This window comes from Coregonus lavaretus (genome assembly GCF_964263955.1).
Source record: "Coregonus lavaretus genome assembly, chromosome: 12".
Classification (NCBI taxonomy): domain Eukaryota; kingdom Metazoa; phylum Chordata; class Actinopteri; order Salmoniformes; family Salmonidae; genus Coregonus; species Coregonus lavaretus.
In genome coordinates, this window is record NC_139999.1 from 42,581,368 (window position 1) to 42,602,275 (window position 20,908).

Below are 20,908 nucleotides of genomic sequence, written 5' to 3' on the forward strand. Positions count from 1 at the left end.
TATTGCAATATGCAAAGTTAGAGCCCGGATAGCTCAGTCGGTAGAGCATCAGCCTTTTAATCTGAGGGTCCAGGGTTCAAGTCCCTGTTCGGGCATCTCTTTTGCATTTACATTTCTTTAAGAGCCATTCCATATATATCCAGGCATTTTCGGTGACTTTGCAGGGCATGTTCACCAGTGGAGATCACACTACCATAAACAAGGATGCTCACTCGGCAGAGCATCAGACATTTCATCTGAGGGTTCAAGTCCCTTTTTGGCCGTTGCTTTGACATTTTCCTTCCTTCAAGAGGCAGTCTTTTTGGCCAGGCTTTTTCTGTGACTTTCATGGACATTTTCAACAGTGGACAATGCACACCCAGAGCCCAGATAGCTAATTCGGCAGATCATAAGACTTTTAAGCTGAGGCTCCAGGCTTAACCTCCCTGTTTGGATGACCAATTTTAAACTGGCATGAACACAGCATCCTCTGACTAAGAAATGTTGCTGTATGCGATGCTTTTGCAAGAGAGAATTCTCCTCTTAAGCAGCATTGGTTTGTATGTTTGCGAGCAAGAATTGTACTGCAAAGCGACATTGGTTTTATTGGTGACTGATTGACTTTGCTGTACAAAGAAGGCAGTTTGCACAAATTAAATAATTGATCGCTACGTGAACAAGCAACCTTTTAATCTGGATTGAGACCCGATACCTTTGCACCCTGAGGTCTCGGATGAGTAGTGTATTTGGAGGGGAGTTGTAGTTAAAATTTCTTTGACTGGCAGATTCGGAATGGAGGCCCTATTATCTGGGGAAATGTACCATCTCTCGATATCCCCTCGTCAGAACGTGCCTCCACCCAGCAGGTTAGGTGTATTGCAATGTGCAAAGTTAGAGCCCGGATAGCTCAGTCGGTAGAGCATCAGACTTTTAATCTGAGGGTCCAGGGTTCAAGTCCCTGTTCGGGCGTTTCATTTACATTTCTTTAAGAGCCATTCCATATATATCCAGGCATTTTCGGTGACTTTGCAGGGCATGTTCACCAGTGGAGATCACACTACCATAAACAAGGATGCTCACTCGGCAGAGCATCAGACATTTCATCTGAGGGTTCAAGTCCCTTTTTGGCCGTTGCTTTGACATTTTCCTTCCTTCAAGAGGCAGTCTTTTTGGGCAGGCTTTTTCTGTGACTTTCATGGACATTTTCACCAGTGTACAATGCACAGCCAGAGCCCAGATAGCTAATTCGGCAGAGCATCAGACTTTTAAGATGAGGCTCCAGGCTTAACCACCCTGTTTGGATGACCAATTTTAAACTGGCATGAACACAGCATCCTCTGACTAAGAAATGTTGCTGTATGCGATGCTTTTGCAAGAGAGAATTCTCCTCTTAAGCAGCATTGGTTTGTATGTTTGCGAGCAAGAATTGTACTGTAAAGCGAAATTGGTTCTATTGGTGATTTATTGACTTTGCTGTACAAAGAAGGCAGTTTGCACAAATTAAATAATTGATCGCTACGTGAACACGCAACCTTTTAATCTGGATTGAGACGCGATACCTTTGCACCTGAGGTCTCTGATTAGTAGTATATTTGGAGGGGAGTTGTAGTTAAAATTTATTTGACTGGCAGATTCGGAATGGAGGCCCTATTATCTGGGGAAATGTACCATCTGTCGATATCCCCTCGTCAGAACGTGCCTCCACCCGGCAGGTTAGGTGTATTGCAATGTGCAAAGGTAGAGCCCGGATAGCTCAGTCGGTAGAGCATCAGACTTTTAATCTGAGGGTCCAGGGTTCAAGTCCCTGTTCGGGCGTTTCTTTGGCATTTACATTTCTTTAAGAGCCATTCCATATATATCCAGGCATTTTCGGTGACTTTGCAGGGCATGTTCACCAGTGTAGATCACACTACCATAAACAAGGATGCTCACTTGGCAGAATATCAAACTTTTCATCTGAGGGTTCAAGTCCCTTTCTGGCCGTTGCTTTGACATTTTCCTTCCTTCAAGAGGCAGTCTTTTTGGCCAGGCTTTTTCTGTGACTTTCATGGACATTTTCACCAGTGTACAATGCACAGCCAGAGCCCAGATAGCTAATTCGGCAGAGCATCAGACTTTTAAGATGAGGCTCCAGGCTTAACCACCCTGTTTGGATGACCAATTTTAAACTGGCATGAACACAGCATCCTCTGACTAAGAAATGTTGCTGTATGCGATGCTTTTGCAAGAGAGAATTCTCCTCTTAAGCAGCATTGGTTTGTATGTTTGCGAGCGAGAATTGTACTGTAAAGCGACATTGGTTATTTTGCTGATTTATTGACTTTGCTGTACAAAGAAGGCAATATGCACAAATAAAATAATTGATCGCTACGTGAACACGCAACCTTTTAATCTGGATTGAGACCCGATACCTTTGCACCCTGAGGTCTCGGATGAGTAGTGTATTTGGAGGGGAGTTGTAGTTAAAATTTCTTTGACTGGCAGATTCGGAATGGAGGCCCTATTATCTGGGGAAATGTACCATCTCTCGATATCCCCTCGTCAGAACGTGCCTCCACCCGGCCGGTTAGGTGTATTGCAATATGCAAAGTTAGAGCCCGGATAGCTCAGTCGGTAGAGCATCAGACTTTTAATCTGAGGGTCCAGGGTTCAAGTCCCTGTACGGGCATTTCTTTTGCATTTACATTTCTTTAAGAGCCATTCCATATATATCCAGGCATTTTCGGTGACTTTGCAGGGCATGTTCACCAGTGGAGATCACACTACCATAAACAAGGATGCTCACTCGGCAGAGAATCAGACATTTCATCTGAGGGTTCAAGTCCCTTTTTGGCCGTTGCTTTGACATTTTCCTTCCTTCAAGAGGCAGTCTTTTTGGGCAGGCTTTTTCTGTGACTTTCATGGACATTTTCACCAGTGTACAATGCACAGCCAGAGCACAGATAGCTAATTCGGCAGAGCATCAGACTTTTAAGATGAGGCTCCAGGCTTAACCACCCTGTTTGGATGACCAATTTTAAACTGGCATGAACACAGCATCCTCTGACTAAGAAATGTTGCTGTATGCGATGCTTTTGCAAGAGAGAATTCTCCTCTTAAGCAGCATTGGTTTGTATGTTTGCGAGCAAGAATTGTACTGTAAAGCGACATTGGTTCTATTGGTGATTTATTGACTTTGCTGTACAAAGAAGGCAGTTTGCACAAATTAAATAATTGATCGCTACGTGAACACGCAACCTTTTAATCTGGATTGAGACGCGATACCTTTGCACCTGAGGTCTCTGATTAGTAGTATATTTGGAGGGGAGTTGTAGTTAAAATTTATTTGACTGGCAGATTCGGAATGGAGGCCCTATTATCTGGGGAAATGTACCATCTGTCGATATCCCCTCGTCAGAACGTGCCTCCACCCGGCAGGTTAGGTGTATTGCAATGTGCAAAGGTAGAGCCCGGATAGCTCAGTCGGTAGAGCATCAGACTTTTAATCTGAGGGTCCAGGGTTCAAGTCCCTGTTCGGGCGTTTCTTTGGCATTTACATTTCTTTAAGAGCCATTCCATATATATCCAGGCATTTTCGGTGACTTTGCAGGGCATGTTCACCAGTGTAGATCACACTACCATAAACAAGGATGCTCACTTGGCAGAATATCAAACTTTTCATCTGAGGGTTCAAGTCCCTTTCTGGCCGTTGCTTTGACATTTTCCTTCCTTCAAGAGGCAGTCTTTTTGGCCAGGCTTTTTCTGTGACTTTCATGGACATTTTCACCAGTGTACAATGCACAGCCAGAGCCCAGATAGCTAATTCGGCAGAGCATCAGACTTTTAAGATGAGGCTCCAGGCTTAACCACCCTGTTTGGATGACCAATTTTAAACTGGCATGAACACAGCATCCTCTGACTAAGAAATGTTGCTGTATGCGATGCTTTTGCAAGAGAGAATTCTCCTCTTAAGCAGCATTGGTTTGTATGTTTGCGAGCAAGAATTGTACTGTAAAGCGACATTGGTTCTATTGGTGATTTATTGACTTTGCTGTACAAAGAAGGCAGTTTGCACAAATTAAATAATTGATCGCTACGTGAACACGCAACCTTTTAATCTGGATTGAGACGCGATACCTTTGCACCCTGAGGTCTCGGATGAGTAGTGTATTTGGAGGGGAGTTGTAGTTAAAATTTCTTTGACTGGCAGATTCGGAATGGATGCCCTATTATCTGGGGAAATGTACCATCTCTCGATATCCCCTCGTCAGAACGTGCCTCCACCCAGCAGGTTAGGTGTATTGCAATGTGCAAAGTTAGAGCCCGGATAGCTCAGTCGGTAGAGCATCAGACTTTTAATCTGAGGGTCCAGGGTTCAAGTCCCTGTTCGGGCGTTTCTTTGGCATTTACATTTCTTTAAGAGCCATTCCATATATATCCAGGCATTTTCGGTGACTTTGCAGGGCATGTTCACCAGTGTAGATCACACTACCATAAACAAGGATGCTCCCTTGGCAGAATATCAAACTTTTCATCTGAGGGTTCAAGTCCCTTTCTGGCCGTTGCTTTGACATTTTCCTTCCTTCAAGAGGCAGTCTTTTTGGCCAGGCTTTTTCTGTGACTTTCATGGACATTTTCACCAGTGTACAATGCACAGCCAGAGCCCAGATAGCTAATTCGGCAGAGCATCAGACTTTTAAGATGAGGCTCCAGGCTTAACCACCCTGTTTGGATGACCAATTTTAAACTGGCATGAACACAGCATCCTCTGACTAAGAAATGTTGCTGTATGCGATGCTTTTGCAAGAGAGAATTCTCCTCTTAAGCAGCATTGGTTTGTATGTTTGCGAGCAAGAATTGTACTGTAAAGCGACATTGGTTCTATTGGTGATTTATTGACTTTGCTGTACAAAGAAGGCAGTTTGCACAAATTAAATAATTGATCGCTACGTGAACAAGCAACCTTTTAATCTGGATTGAGACCCGATACCTTTGCACCCTGAGGTCTCGGATGAGTAGTGTATTTGGAGGGGAGTTGTAGTTAAAATTTCTTTGACTGGCAGATTCGGAATGGAGGCCCTATTATCTGGGGAAATGTACCATCTCTCGATATCCCCTCGTCAGAACGTGCCTCCACCCAGCAGGTTAGGTGTATTGCAATGTGCAAAGTTAGAGCCCGGATAGCTCAGTCGGTAGAGCATCAGACTTTTAATCTGAGGGTCCAGGGTTCAAGTCCCTGTTCAGGCGTTTCATTTACATTTCTTTAAGAGCCATTCCATATATATCCAGGCATTTTCGTGACTTTGCAGGGCATGTTCACCAGTGGAGATCACACTACCATAAACAAGGATGCTCACTCGGCAGAGCATCAGACATTTCATCTGAGGGTTCAAGTCCCTTTTTGGCCGTTGCTTTGACATTTTCCTTCCTTCAAGAGGCAGTCTTTTTGGCCAGGCTTTTTCTGTGACTTTCATGGACATTTTCACCAGTGTACAATGCACAGCCAGAGCCCAGATAGCTAATTCGGCAGAGCATCAGACTTTTAAGATGAGGCTCCAGGCTTAACCACCCTGTTTGGATGACCAATTTTAAACTGGCATGAACACAGCATCCTCTGACTAAGAAATGTTGCTGTATGCGATGCTTTTGCAAGAGAGAATTCTCCTCTTAAGCAGCATTGGTTTGTATGTTTGCGAGCGAGAATTGTACTGTAAAGCGACATTGGTTATTTTGCTGATTTATTGACTTTGCTGTACAAAGAAGGCAATATGCACAAATAAAATAATTGATCGCTACGTGAACACGCAACCTTTTAATCTGGATTGAGACCCGATACCTTTGCACCCTGAGGTCTCGGATGAGTAGTGTATTTGGAGGGGAGTTGTAGTTAAAATTTATTTGACTGGCAGATTCGGAATGGAGGCCCTATTATCTGGGGAAATGTACCATCTCTCGATATCCCCTCGTCAGAACGTGCCTCCACCCGGCCGGTTAGGTGTATTGCAATATGCAAAGTTAGAGCCCGGATAGCTCAGTCGGTAGAGCATCAGCCTTTTAATCTGAGGGTCCAGGGTTCAAGTCCCTGTTCGGGCATTTCTTTTGCATTTACATTTCTTTAAGAGCCATTCCATATATATCCAGGCATTTTCGGTGACTTTGCAGGGCATTTTCACCAGTGGAGATCACACTACCATAAACAAGGATGCTCACTCGGCAGAGCATCAGACATTTCATCTGAGGGTTCAAGTCCCTTTTTGGCCGTTGCTTTGACATTTTCCTTCCTTCAAGAGGCAGTCTTTTTGGCCAGGCTTTTTCTGTGACTTTCATGGACATTTTCACCAGTGTACAATGCACAGCCAGAGCCCAGATAGCTAATTCGGCAGAGCATCAGACTTTTAAGATGAGGCTCCAGGCTTAACCACCCTGTTTGGATGACCAATTTTAAACTGGCATGAACACAGCATCCTCTGACTAAGAAATGTTGCTGTATGCGATGCTTTTGCAAGAGAGAATTCTCCTCTTAAGCAGCATTGGTTTGTATGTTTGCGAGCAAGAATTGTACTGTAAAGCGACATTGGTTCTATTGGTGATTTATTGACTTTGCTGTACAAAGAAGGCAGTTTGCACAAATTAAATAATTGATCGCTACGTGAACACGCAACCTTTTAATCTGGATTGAGACGCGATACCTTTGCACCTGAGGTCTCTGATTAGTAGTATATTTGGAGGGGAGTTGTAGTTAAAATTTATTTGACTGGCAGATTCGGAATGGAGGCCCTATTATCTGGGGAAATGTACCATCTGTCGATATCCCCTCGTCAGAACGTGCCTCCACCCGGCAGGTTAGGTGTATTGCAATGTGCAAAGGTAGAGCCCGGATAGCTCAGTCGGTAGAGCATCAGAATTTTAATCTGAGGGTCCAGGGTTCAAGTCCCTGTTCGGGTGTTTCTTTGGCATTTACATTTCTTTAAGAGCCATTCCATATATATCCAGGCATTTTCGGTGACTTTGCAGGGCATGTTCACCAGTGGAGATCACACTACCATAAACAAGGATGCTCACTTGGCAGAATATCAAACTTTTCATCTGAGGGTTCAAGTCCCTTTCTGGCCGTTGCTTTGACATTTTCCTTCCTTCAAGAGGCAGTCTTTTTGGCCAGGCTTTTTCTGTGACTTTCATGGACATTTTCACCAGTGTACAATGCACAGCCAGAGCCCAGATAGCTAATTCGGCAGAGCATCAGACTTTTAAGATGAGGCTCCAGGCTTAACCACCCTGTTTGGATGACCAATTTTAAACTGGCATGAACACAGCATCCTCTGACTAAGAAATGTTGCTGTATGCGATGCTTTTGCAAGAGAGAATTCTCCTCTTAAGCAGCATTGGTTTGTATGTTTGCGAGCGAGAATTGTACTGTAAAGCGACATTGGTTATTTTGCTGATTTATTGACTTTGCTGTACAAAGAAGGCAATATGCACAAATAAAATAATTGATTGCTACGTGAACACGCAACCTTTTAATCTGGATTGAGACCCGATACCTTTGCACCCTGAGGTCTCGGATGAGTAGTGTATTTGGAGGGGAGTTGTAGTTAAAATTTCTTTGACTGGCAGATTCGGAATGGAGGCCCTATTATCTGGGGAAATGTACCATCTCTCGATATCCCCTCGTCAGAACGTGCCTCCACCCAGCAGGTTAGGTGTATTGCAATGTGCAAAGTCAGAGCCCGGATAGCTCAGTCGGTAGAGCATCAGACTTTTAATCTGAGGGTCCAGGGTTCAAGTCCCTGTTCGGGCGTTTCTTTTGCATTTACATTTCTTTAAGAGCCATTCCATATATATCCAGGCATTTTCGGTGACTTTGCAGGGCATGTTCACCAGTGGAGATCACACTACCATAAACAAGGATGCTCACTCGGCAGAGCATCAGACATTTCATCTGAGGGTTCAAGTCCCTTTTTGGCCGTTGCTTTGACATTTTCCTTCCTTCAAGAGGCAGTCTTTTTGGCCAGGCTTTTTCTGTGACTTTCATGGACATTTTCAACAGTGGACAATGCACACCCAGAGCCCAGATAGCTAATTCGGCAGATCATAAGACTTTTAAGCTGAGGCTCCAGGCTTAACCTCCCTGTTTGGATGACCAATTTTAAACTGGCATGAACACAGCATCCTCTGACTAAGAAATGTTGCTGTATGCGATGCTTTTGCAAGAGAGAATTCTCCTCTTAAGCAGCATTGGTTTGTATGTTTGCGAGCAAGAATTGTACTGCAAAGCGACATTGGTTTTATTGGTGACTGATTGACTTTGCTGTACAAAGAAGGCAGTTTGCACAAATTAAATAATTGATCGCTACGTGAACAAGCAACCTTTTAATCTGGATTGAGACCCGATACCTTTGCACCCTGAGGTCTCGGATGAGTAGTGTATTTGGAGGGGAGTTGTAGTTAAAATTTCTTTGACTGGCAGATTCGGAATGGAGGCCCTATTATCTGGGGAAATGTACCATCTCTCGATATCCCCTCGTCAGAACGTGCCTCCACCCAGCAGGTTAGGTATATTGCAATGTGCAAAGTTAGAGCCTGGATAGCTCAGTCGGTAGAGCATCAGACTTTTAATCTGAGGGTCCAGGGTTCAAGTCCCTGTTCGAGCGTTTCTTTTGCATTTACATTTCATTAAGAGCCATTCCATATATATCCAGGCATTTTCGGTGACTTTGCAGGGCTTGTTCACCAGTGGAGATCACACTACCATAAACAAGGATGCTCACTCGGCAGAGCATCAGACATTTCATCTGAGGGTTCAAGTCCCTTTTTGGCCGTTGCTTTGACATTTTCCTTCCTTCAAGAGGCAGTCTTTTTGGCCAGGCTTTTTCTGTGACTTTCATGGACATTTTCACCAGTGTACAATGCACAGCCAGAGCCCAGATAGCTAATTCGGCAGAGCATCAGACTTTTAAGATGAGGCTCCAGGCTTAACCACCCTGTTTGGATGACCAATTTTAAACTGGCATGAACACAGCATCCTCTGACTAAGAAATGTTGCTGTATGCGATGCTTTTGCAAGAGAGAATTCTCCTCTTAAGCAGCATTGGTTTGTATGTTTGCGAGCGAGAATTGTACTGTAAAGCGACATTGGTTATTTTGCTGATTTATTGACTTTGCTGTACAAAGAAGGCAGTTTGCACAAATTAAATAATTGATCGCTACGTGAACACGCAACCTTTTAATCTGGATTGAGACGCGATACCTTTGCACCCTGAGGTCTCGGATGAGTAGTGTATTTGGAGGGGAGTTGTAGTTAAAATTTCTTTGACTGGCAGATTCGGAATGGATGCCCTATTATCTGGGGAAATGTACCATCTCTCGATATCCCCTCGTCAGAACGTGCCTCCACCCAGCAGGTTAGGTGTATTGCAATGTGCAAAGTTAGAGCCCGGATAGCTCAGTCGGTAGAGCATCAGACTTTTAATCTGAGGGTCCAGGGTTCAAGTCCCTGTTCGGGCGTTTCTTTGGCATTTACATTTCTTTAAGAGCCATTCCATATATATCCAGGCATTTTCGGTGACTTTGCAGGGCATGTTCACCAGTGTAGATCACACTACCATAAACAAGGATGCTCCCTTGGCAGAATATCAAACTTTTCATCTGAGGGTTCAAGTCCCTTTCTGGCCGTTGCTTTGACATTTTCCTTCCTTCAAGAGGCAGTCTTTTTGGCCAGGCTTTTTCTGTGACTTTCATGGACATTTTCACCAGTGTACAATGCACAGCCAGAGCCCAGATAGCTAATTCGGCAGAGCATCAGACTTTTAAGATGAGGCTCCAGGCTTAACCACCCTGTTTGGATGACCAATTTTAAACTGGCATGAACACAGCATCCTCTGACTAAGAAATGTTGCTGTATGCGATGCTTTTGCAAGAGAGAATTCTCCTCTTAAGCAGCATTGGTTTGTATGTTTGCGAGCAAGAATTGTACTGTAAAGCGACATTGGTTCTATTGGTGATTTATTGACTTTGCTGTACAAAGAAGGCAGTTTGCACAAATTAAATAATTGATCGCTACGTGAACAAGCAACCTTTTAATCTGGATTGAGACCCGATACCTTTGCACCCTGAGGTCTCGGATGAGTAGTGTATTTGGAGGGGAGTTGTAGTTAAAATTTCTTTGACTGGCAGATTCGGAATGGAGGCCCTATTATCTGGGGAAATGTACCATCTCTCGATATCCCCTCGTCAGAACGTGCCTCCACCCAGCAGGTTAGGTGTATTGCAATGTGCAAAGTTAGAGCCCGGATAGCTCAGTCGGTAGAGCATCAGACTTTTAATCTGAGGGTCCAGGGTTCAAGTCCCTGTTCAGGCGTTTCATTTACATTTCTTTAAGAGCCATTCCATATATATCCAGGCATTTTCGTGACTTTGCAGGGCATGTTCACCAGTGGAGATCACACTACCATAAACAAGGATGCTCACTCGGCAGAGCATCAGACATTTCATCTGAGGGTTCAAGTCCCTTTTTGGCCGTTGCTTTGACATTTTCCTTCCTTCAAGAGGCAGTCTTTTTGGCCAGGCTTTTTCTGTGACTTTCATGGACATTTTCACCAGTGTACAATGCACAGCCAGAGCCCAGATAGCTAATTCGGCAGAGCATCAGACTTTTAAGATGAGGCTCCAGGCTTAACCACCCTGTTTGGATGACCAATTTTAAACTGGCATGAACACAGCATCCTCTGACTAAGAAATGTTGCTGTATGCGATGCTTTTGCAAGAGAGAATTCTCCTCTTAAGCAGCATTGGTTTGTATGTTTGCGAGCGAGAATTGTACTGTAAAGCGACATTGGTTATTTTGCTGATTTATTGACTTTGCTGTACAAAGAAGGCAATATGCACAAATAAAATAATTGATCGCTACGTGAACACGCAACCTTTTAATCTGAATTGAGACCCGATACCTTTGCACCCTGAGGTCTCGGATGAGTAGTGTATTTGGAGGGGAGTTGTAGTTAAAATTTATTTGACTGGCAGATTCGGAATGGAGGCCCTATTATCTGGGGAAATGTACCATCTCTCGATATCCCCTCGTCAGAACGTGCCTCCACCCGGCCGGTTAGGTGTATTGCAATATGCAAAGTTAGAGCCCGGATAGCTCAGTCGGTAGAGCATCAGCCTTTTAATCTGAGGGTCCAGGGTTCAAGTCCCTGTTCGGGCATTTCTTTTGCATTTACATTTCTTTAAGAGCCATTCCATATATATCCAGGCATTTTCGGTGACTTTGCAGGGCATTTTCACCAGTGGAGATCACACTACCATAAACAAGGATGCTCACTCGGCAGAGCATCAGACATTTCATCTGAGGGTTCAAGTCCCTTTTTGGCCGTTGCTTTGACATTTTCCTTCCTTCAAGAGGCAGTCTTTTTGGCCAGGCTTTTTCTGTGACTTTCATGGACATTTTCACCAGTGTACAATGCACAGCCAGAGCCCAGATAGCTAATTCGGCAGAGCATCAGACTTTTAAGATGAGGCTCCAGGCTTAACCACCCTGTTTGGATGACCAATTTTAAACTGGCATGAACACAGCATCCTCTGACTAAGAAATGTTGCTGTATGCGATGCTTTTGCAAGAGAGAATTCTCCTCTTAAGCAGCATTGGTTTGTATGTTTGCGAGCAAGAATTGTACTGTAAAGCGACATTGGTTCTATTGGTGATTTATTGACTTTGCTGTACAAAGAAGGCAGTTTGCACAAATTAAATAATTGATCGCTACGTGAACACGCAACCTTTTAATCTGGATTGAGACGCGATACCTTTGCACCTGAGGTCTCTGATTAGTAGTATATTTGGAGGGGAGTTGTAGTTAAAATTTATTTGACTGGCAGATTCGGAATGGAGGCCCTATTATCTGGGGAAATGTACCATCTGTCGATATCCCCTCGTCAGAACGTGCCTCCACCCGGCAGGTTAGGTGTATTGCAATGTGCAAAGGTAGAGCCCGGATAGCTCAGTCGGTAGAGCATCAGAATTTTAATCTGAGGGTCCAGGGTTCAAGTCCCTGTTCGGGTGTTTCTTTGGCATTTACATTTCTTTAAGAGCCATTCCATATATATCCAGGCATTTTCGGTGACTTTGCAGGGCATGTTCACCAGTGGAGATCACACTACCATAAACAAGGATGCTCACTTGGCAGAATATCAAACTTTTCATCTGAGGGTTCAAGTCCCTTTCTGGCCGTTGCTTTGACATTTTCCTTCCTTCAAGAGGCAGTCTTTTTGGCCAGGCTTTTTCTGTGACTTTCATGGACATTTTCACCAGTGTACAATGCACAGCCAGAGCCCTGATAGCTAATTCGGCAGAGCATCAGACTTTTAAGATGAGGCTCCAGGCTTAACCACCCTGTTTGGATGACCAATTTTAAACTGGCATGAACACAGCATCCTCTGACTAAGAAATGTTGCTGTATGCGATGCTTTTGCAAGAGAGAATTCTCCTCTTAAGCAGCATTGGTTTGTATGTTTGCGAGCGAGAATTGTACTGTAAAGCGACATTGGTTATTTTGCTGATTTATTGACTTTGCTGTACAAAGAAGGCAATATGCACAAATAAAATAATTGATTGCTACGTGAACACGCAACCTTTTAATCTGGATTGAGACCCGATACCTTTGCACCCTGAGGTCTCGGATGAGTAGTGTATTTGGAGGGGAGTTGTAGTTAAAATTTCTTTGACTGGCAGATTCGGAATGGAGGCCCTATTATCTGGGGAAATGTACCATCTCTCGATATCCCCTCGTCAGAACGTGCCTCCACCCAGCAGGTTAGGTGTATTGCAATGTGCAAAGTCAGAGCCCGGATAGCTCAGTCGGTAGAGCATCAGACTTTTAATCTGAGGGTCCAGGGTTCAAGTCCCTGTTCGGGCGTTTCTTTTGCATTTACATTTCTTTAAGAGCCATTCCATATATATCCAGGCATTTTCGGTGACTTTGCAGGGCATGTTCACCAGTGGAGATCACACTACCATAAACAAGGATGCTCACTCGGCAGAGCATCAGACATTTCATCTGAGGGTTCAAGTCCCTTTTTGGCCGTTGCTTTGACATTTTCCTTCCTTCAAGAGGCAGTCTTTTTGGCCAGGCTTTTTCTGTGACTTTCATGGACATTTTCAACAGTGGACAATGCACACCCAGAGCCCAGATAGCTAATTCGGCAGATCATAAGACTTTTAAGCTGAGGCTCCAGGCTTAACCTCCCTGTTTGGATGACCAATTTTAAACTGGCATGAACACAGCATCCTCTGACTAAGAAATGTTGCTGTATGCGATGCTTTTGCAAGAGAGAATTCTCCTCTTAAGCAGCATTGGTTTGTATGTTTGCGAGCAAGAATTGTACTGCAAAGCGACATTGGTTTTATTGGTGACTGATTGACTTTGCTGTACAAAGAAGGCAGTTTGCACAAATTAAATAATTGATCGCTACGTGAACAAGCAACCTTTTAATCTGGATTGAGACCCGATACCTTTGCACCCTGAGGTCTCGGATGAGTAGTGTATTTGGAGGGGAGTTGTAGTTAAAATTTCTTTGACTGGCAGATTCGGAATGGAGGCCCTATTATCTGGGGAAATGTACCATCTCTCGATATCCCCTCGTCAGAACGTGCCTCCACCCAGCAGGTTAGGTATATTGCAATGTGCAAAGTTAGAGCCTGGATAGCTCAGTCGGTAGAGCATCAGACTTTTAATCTGAGGGTCCAGGGTTCAAGTCCCTGTTCGAGCGTTTCTTTTGCATTTACATTTCATTAAGAGCCATTCCATATATATCCAGGCATTTTCGGTGACTTTGCAGGGCTTGTTCACCAGTGGAGATCACACTACCATAAACAAGGATGCTCACTCGGCAGAGCATCAGACATTTCATCTGAGGGTTCAAGTCCCTTTTTGGCCGTTGCTTTGACATTTTCCTTCCTTCAAGAGGCAGTCTTTTTGGCCAGGCTTTTTCTGTGACTTTCATGGACATTTTCACCAGTGTACAATGCACAGCCAGAGCCCAGATAGCTAATTCGGCAGAGCATCAGACTTTTAAGATGAGGCTCCAGGCTTAACCACCCTGTTTGGATGACCAATTTTAAACTGGCATGAACACAGCATCCTCTGACTAAGAAATGTTGCTGTATGCGATGCTTTTGCAAGAGAGAATTCTCCTCTTAAGCAGCATTGGTTTGTATGTTTGCGAGCGAGAATTGTACTGTAAAGCGACATTGGTTATTTTGCTGATTTATTGACTTTGCTGTACAAAGAAGGCAATATGCACAAATAAAATAATTGATCGCTACGTGAACACGCAACCTTTTAATCTGGATTGAGACCCGATACCTTTGCACCCTGAGGTCTCGGATGAGTAGTGTATTTGGAGGGGAGTTGTAGTTAAAATTTATTTGACTGGCAGATTCGGAATGGAGGCCCTATTATCTGGGGAAATGTACCATCTCTCGATATCCCCTCGTCAGAACGTGCCTCCACCCGGCCGGTTAGGTGTATTGCAATATGCAAAGTTAGAGCCCGGATAGCTCAGTCGGTAGAGCATCAGACTTTTAATCTGAGGGTCCAGTGTTCAAGTCCCTGTTCGGGCGTTTCTTTTGCATTTACATTTCTTTAAGAGCCATTCCATATATATCCAGGCATTTTCGGTGACTTTGCAGGGCATGTTCACCAGTGGAGATCACACTACCATAAACAAGGATGCTCACTCGGCAGAGCATCAGACATTTCATCTGAGGGTTCAAGTCCCTTTTTGGCCGTTGCTTTGACATTTTCCTTCCTTCAAGAGGCAGTCTTTTTGGCCAGGCTTTTTCTGTGACTTTCATGGACATTTTCACCAGTGTACAATGCACAGCCAGAGCCCAGATAGCTAATTCGGCAGAGCATCAGACTTTTAAGATGAGGCTCCAGGCTTAACCACCCTGTTTGGATGACCAATTTTAAACTGGCATGAACACAGCATCCTCTGACTAAGAAATGTTGCTGTATGCGATGCTTTTGCAAGAGAGAATTCTCCTCTTAAGCAGCATTGGTTTGTATGTTTGCGAGCAAGAATTGTACTGTAAAGCGACATTGGTTCTATTGGTGATTTATTGACTTTGCTGTACAAAGAAGGCAGTTTGCACAAATTAAATAATTGATCGCTACGTGAACACGCAACCTTTTAATCTGGATTGAGACGTGATACCTTTGCACCTGAGGTCTCTGATTAGTAGTATATTTGGAGGGGAGTTGTAGTTAAAATTTCTTTGACTGGCAGATTCGGAATGGAGGCCCTATTATCTGGGGAAATGTACCATCTGTCGATATCCCCTCGTCAGAACGTGCCTCCACCCGGCAGGTTAGGTGTATTGCAATGTGCAAAGGTAGAGCCCGGATAGCTCAGTCGGTAGAGCATCAGAATTTTAATCTGAGGGTCCAGGGTTCAAGTCCCTGTTCGGGCGTTTCTTTGGCATTTACATTTCTTTAAGAGCCATTCCATATATATCCAGGCATTTTCGGTGACTTTGCAGGGCATGTTCACCAGTGGAGATCACACTACCATAAACAAGGATGCTCACTTGGCAGAATATCAAACTTTTCATCTGAGGGTTCAAGTCCCTTTCTGGCCGTTGCTTTGACATTTTCCTTCCTTCAAGAGGCAGTCTTTTTGGCCAGGCTTTTTCTGTGACTTTCATGGACATTTTCACCAGTGTACAATGCACAGCCAGAGCCCTGATAGCTAATTCGGCAGAGCATCAGACTTTTAAGATGAGGCTCCAGGCTTAACCACCCTGTTTGGATGACCAATTTTAAACTGGCATGAACACAGCATCCTCTGACTAAGAAATGTTGCTGTATGCGATGCTTTTGCAAGAGAGAATTCTCCTCTTAAGCAGCATTGGTTTGTATGTTTGCGAGCGAGAATTGTACTGTAAAGCGACATTGGTTATTTTGCTGATTTATTGACTTTGCTGTACAAAGAAGGCAATATGCACAAATAAAATAATTGATTGCTACGTGAACACGCAACCTTTTAATCTGGATTGAGACCCGATACCTTTGCACCCTGAGGTCTCGGATGAGTAGTGTATTTGGAGGGGAGTTGTAGTTAAAATTTCTTTGACTGGCAGATTCGGAATGGAGGCCCTATTATCTGGGGAAATGTACCATCTCTCGATATCCCCTCGTCAGAACGTGCCTCCACCCAGCAGGTTAGGTGTATTGCAATGTGCAAAGTCAGAGCCCGGATAGCTCAGTCGGTAGAGCATCAGACTTTTAATCTGAGGGTCCAGGGTTCAAGTCCCTGTTCGGGCGTTTCTTTTGCATTTACATTTCTTTAAGAGCCATTCCATATATATCCAGGCATTTTCGGTGACTTTGCAGGGCATGTTCACCAGTGGAGATCACACTACCATAAACAAGGATGCTCACTTGGCAGAATATCAAACTTTTCATCTGAGGGTTCAGGTCCCTTTCTGGCCGTTGCTTTGACATTTTCCTTCCTTCAAGAGGCAGTCTTTTTGGCCAGGCTTTTTCTGTGACTTTCATGGACATTTTCACCAGTGTACAATGCACAGCCAGAGCCCAGATAGCTAATTCGGCAGAGCATCAGACTTTTAAGATGAGGCTCCAGGCTTAACCACCCTGTTTGGATGACCAATTTTAAACTGGCATGAACACAGCATCCTCTGACTAAGAAATGTTGCTGTATGCGATGCTTTTGCAAGAGAGAATTCTCCTCTTAAGCAGCATTGGTTTGTATGTTTGCGAGCAAGAATTGTACTGTAAAGCGACATTGGTTCTATTGGTGATTTATTGACTTTGCTGTACAAAGAAGGCAGTTTGCACAAATTAAATAATTGATCGCTACGTGAACACGCAACCTTTTAATCTGGATTGAGACGCGATATCTTTGCACCTGAGGTCTCTGATTAGTAGTATATTTGGAGGGGAGTTGTAGTTAAAATTTATTTGACTGGCAGATTCGGAATGGAGGCCCTATTATCTGGGGAAATGTACCATCTCTCGATATCCCCTCGTCAGAACGTGCCTCCACCCGGCAGGTTAGGTGTATTGCAATGTGCAAAGTTAGAGCCCGGATAGCTCAGTCGGTAGAGCATCAGACTTTTAATCTGAGGGTCCAGGGTTCAAGTCCCTGTTTGGGTGTTTCTTTTGCATTTACATTTCTTTAAGAGCCATTCCATATATATCCAGGCATTTTCGGGTGACTTTGCAGGGCATGTTCACCAGTGGAGATCACACTACCATAAACAAGGATGCTCACTCGGCAGAGCATCAGACATTTCATCTGAGGGTTCAAGTCCCTTTTTGGCCGTTGCTTTGACATTTTCCTTCCTTCAAGAGGCAGTCTTTTTGGCCAGGCTTTTTCTGTGACTTTCATGGACATTTTCACCAGTGTACAATGCACAGTCAGAGCCCAGATAGCTAATTCGGCAGAGCATCAGACTTTTAAGATGAGGCTCCAGGCTTAACCACCCTGTTTGGATGACCAATTATAAACTGGCATGAACACAGCATCCTCTGACTAAGAAATGTTGCTGTATGCGATGCTTTTGCAAGAGAGAATTCTCCTCTTAAGCAGCATTGGTTTGTATGTTTGCGAGCAAGAATTGTACTGTAAAGCGACATTGGTTCTATTGGTGATTTATTGACTTTGCTGTACAAAGAAGGCAGTTTGCACAAATTAAATAATTGATCGCTACGTGAACACGCAACCTTTTAATCTGGATTGAGACGCGATACCTTTGCACCTGAGGTCTCTGATTAGTAGTATATTTGGAGGGGAGTTGTAGTTAAAATTTATTTGACTGGCAGATTCGGAATGGAGGCCCTATTATCTGGGGAAATGTACCATCTCTCGATATCCCCTCGTCAGAACGTGCCTCCACCCGGCCGGTTAGGTGTATTGCAATATGCAAAGTTAGAGCCTGGATAGCTCAGTCGGTAGAGCATCAGACTTTTATTCTGAGGGTCCAGGGTTCAAGTCCCTGTTCGGGTGTTTCTTTTGCATTTACATTTCTTTAAGAGCCATTCCATATATATCCAGGCATTTTCGGTGACTTTGCAGGGCATGTTCACCAGTGGAGATCACACTACCATAAACAAGGATGCTCACTCGGCAGAGCATCAGACATTTCATCTGAGGGTTCAAGTCCCTTTTTGGCCGTTGCTTTGACATTTTCCTTCCTTCAAGAGGCAGTCTTTTTGGCCAGGCTTTTTCTGTGACTTTCATGGACATTTTCACCAGTGTACAATGCACAGCCAGAGCCCAGATAGCTAATTTGGCAGAGCATCAGACTTTTAAGATGAGGCTCCAGGCTTAACCACCCTGTTTGGATGACCAATTTTAAACTGGCATGAACACAGCATCCTCTGACTAAGAAATGTTGCTGTATGCGATGCTTTTGCAAGAGAGAATTCTCCTCTTAAGCAGCATTGGTTTGTATGTTTGCGAGCAAGAATTGTACTGTAAAGCGACATTGGTTCTATTGGTGATTTATTGACTTTGCTGTACAAAGAAGGCAGTTTGCACAAATTAAATAATTGATCGCTACGTGAACACGCAACCTTTTAATCTGGATTGAGACGCGATACCTTTGCACCTGAGGTCTCTGATTAGTAGTATATTTGGAGGGGAGTTGTAGTTAAAATTTATTTGACTGGCAGATTCGGAATGGAGGCCCTATTATCTGGGGAAATGTACCATCTCTCGATATCCCCTCGTCAGAACGTGCCTCCACCCGGCAGGTTAGGTGTATTGCAATGTGTAAAGTTAGAGCCCGGATAGCTCAGTCGGTAGAGCATCAGACTTTTAATCTGAGGGTCCAGGGTTCAAGTCCCTGTTCGGGTGTTTCTTTTGCATTTACATTTCTTTAAGAGCCATTCCATATATATCCAGGCATTTTCGGTGACTTTGCAGGGCATGTTCACCAGTGGAGATCACACTACCATAAACAAGGATGCTCACTCGGCAGAGCATCAGACATTTCATCTGAGGGTTCAAGTCCCTTTTTGGCCGTTGCTTTGACATTTTCCTTCCTTCAAGAGGCAGTCTTTTTGGCCAGGCTTTTTCTGTGACTTTCATGGACATTTTCACCAGTGTACAATGCACAGCCAGAGCCCAGATAGCTAATTCGTCAGAGCATCAGACTTTTAAGATGAGGCTCCAGGCTTAACCACCCTGTTTGGATGACCAATTTTAAACTGGCATGAACACAGCATCCTCTGACTAAGAAATGTTGCTGTATGCGATGCTTTTGCAAGAGAGAATTCTCCTCTTAAGCAGCATTGGTTTGTATGTTTGCGAGCAAGAATTGTACTGTAAAGCGACATTGGTTCTATTGGTGATTTATTGACTTTGCTGTACAAAGAAGGCAGTTTGCACAAATTATATAATTGATCGCTACGTGAACACGCAACCTTTTAATCTGGATTGAGACGCGATATCTTTGCACCTGAGGTCTCTGATTAGTAGTATATTTGGAGGGGAGTTGTAGTTAAAATTTATTTGACTGGCAGATTCGGAATGGAGGCCCTATTATCTGGGGAAATGTACCATCTCTCGATATCCCCTCGTCAGAACGTGCCTCCACCCGGCAGGTTAGGTGTATTGCAATGTGCAAAGTTAGAGCCCGGATAGCTCAGTCGGTAGAGCATCAGACTTTTAATCTGAGGGTCCAGGGTTCAAGTCCCTGTTTGGGTGTTTCTTTTGCATTTACATTTCTTTAAGAGCCATTCCATATATATCCAGGCATTTTCGGGTGACTTTGCAGGGCATGTTCACCAGTGGAGATCACACTACCATAAACAAGGATGCTCACTCGGCAGAGCATCAGACATTTCATCTGAGGGTTCAAGTCCCTTTTTGGCCGTTGCTTTGACATTTTCCTTCCTTCAAGAGGCAGTCTTTTTGGCCAGGCTTTTTCTGTGACTTTCATGGACATTTTCACCAGTGTACAATGCACAGTCAGAGCCCAGATAGCTAATTCGGCAGAGCATCAGACTTTTAAGATGAGGCTCCAGGCTTAACCACCCTGTTTGGATGACCAATTATAAACTGGCATGAACACAGCATCCTCTGACTAAGAAATGTTGCTGTATGCGATGCTTTTGCAAGAGAGAATTCTCCTCTTAAGCAGCATTGGTTTGTATGTTTGCGAGCAAGAATTGTACTGTAAAGCGACATTGGTTCTATTGGTGATTTATTGACTTTGCTGTACAAAGAAGGCAGTTTGCACAAATTAAATAATTGATCGCTACGTGAACACGCAACCTTTTAATCTGGATTGAGACGCGATACCTTTGCACCTGAGGTCTCTGATTAGTAGTATATTTGGAGGGGAGTTGTAGTTAAAATTTATTTGACTGGCAGATTCGGAATGGAGGCCCTATTATCTGGGGAAATGTACCATCTCTCGATATCCCCTCGTCAGAACGTGCCTCCACCCGGCCGGTTAGGTGTATTGCAATATGCAAAGTTAGAGCCCGGATAGCTCAGTCGGTAGAGCATCAGACTTTTATTCTGAGGGTCCAGGGTTCAAGTCCCTGTTCGGGTGTTTCTTTTGCATTTACATTTCTTTAAGAGCCATTCCATATATATCCAGGCATTTTCGGTGACTTTGCAGGGCATGTTCACCAGTGGAGATCACACTACCATAAACAAGGATGCTCACTCGGCAGAGCATCAGACATTTCATCTGAGGGTTCAAGTCCCTTTTTGGCCGTTGCTTTGACATTTTCCTTCCTTCAAGAGGCAGTCTTTTTGGCCAGGCTTTTTCTGTGACTTTCATGGACATTTTCACCAGTGTACAATGCACAGCCAGAGCCCAGATAGCTAATTTGGCAGAGCATCAGACTTTTAAGATGAGGCTCCAGGCTTAACCACCCTGTTTGGATGACCAATTTTAAACTGGCATGAACACAGC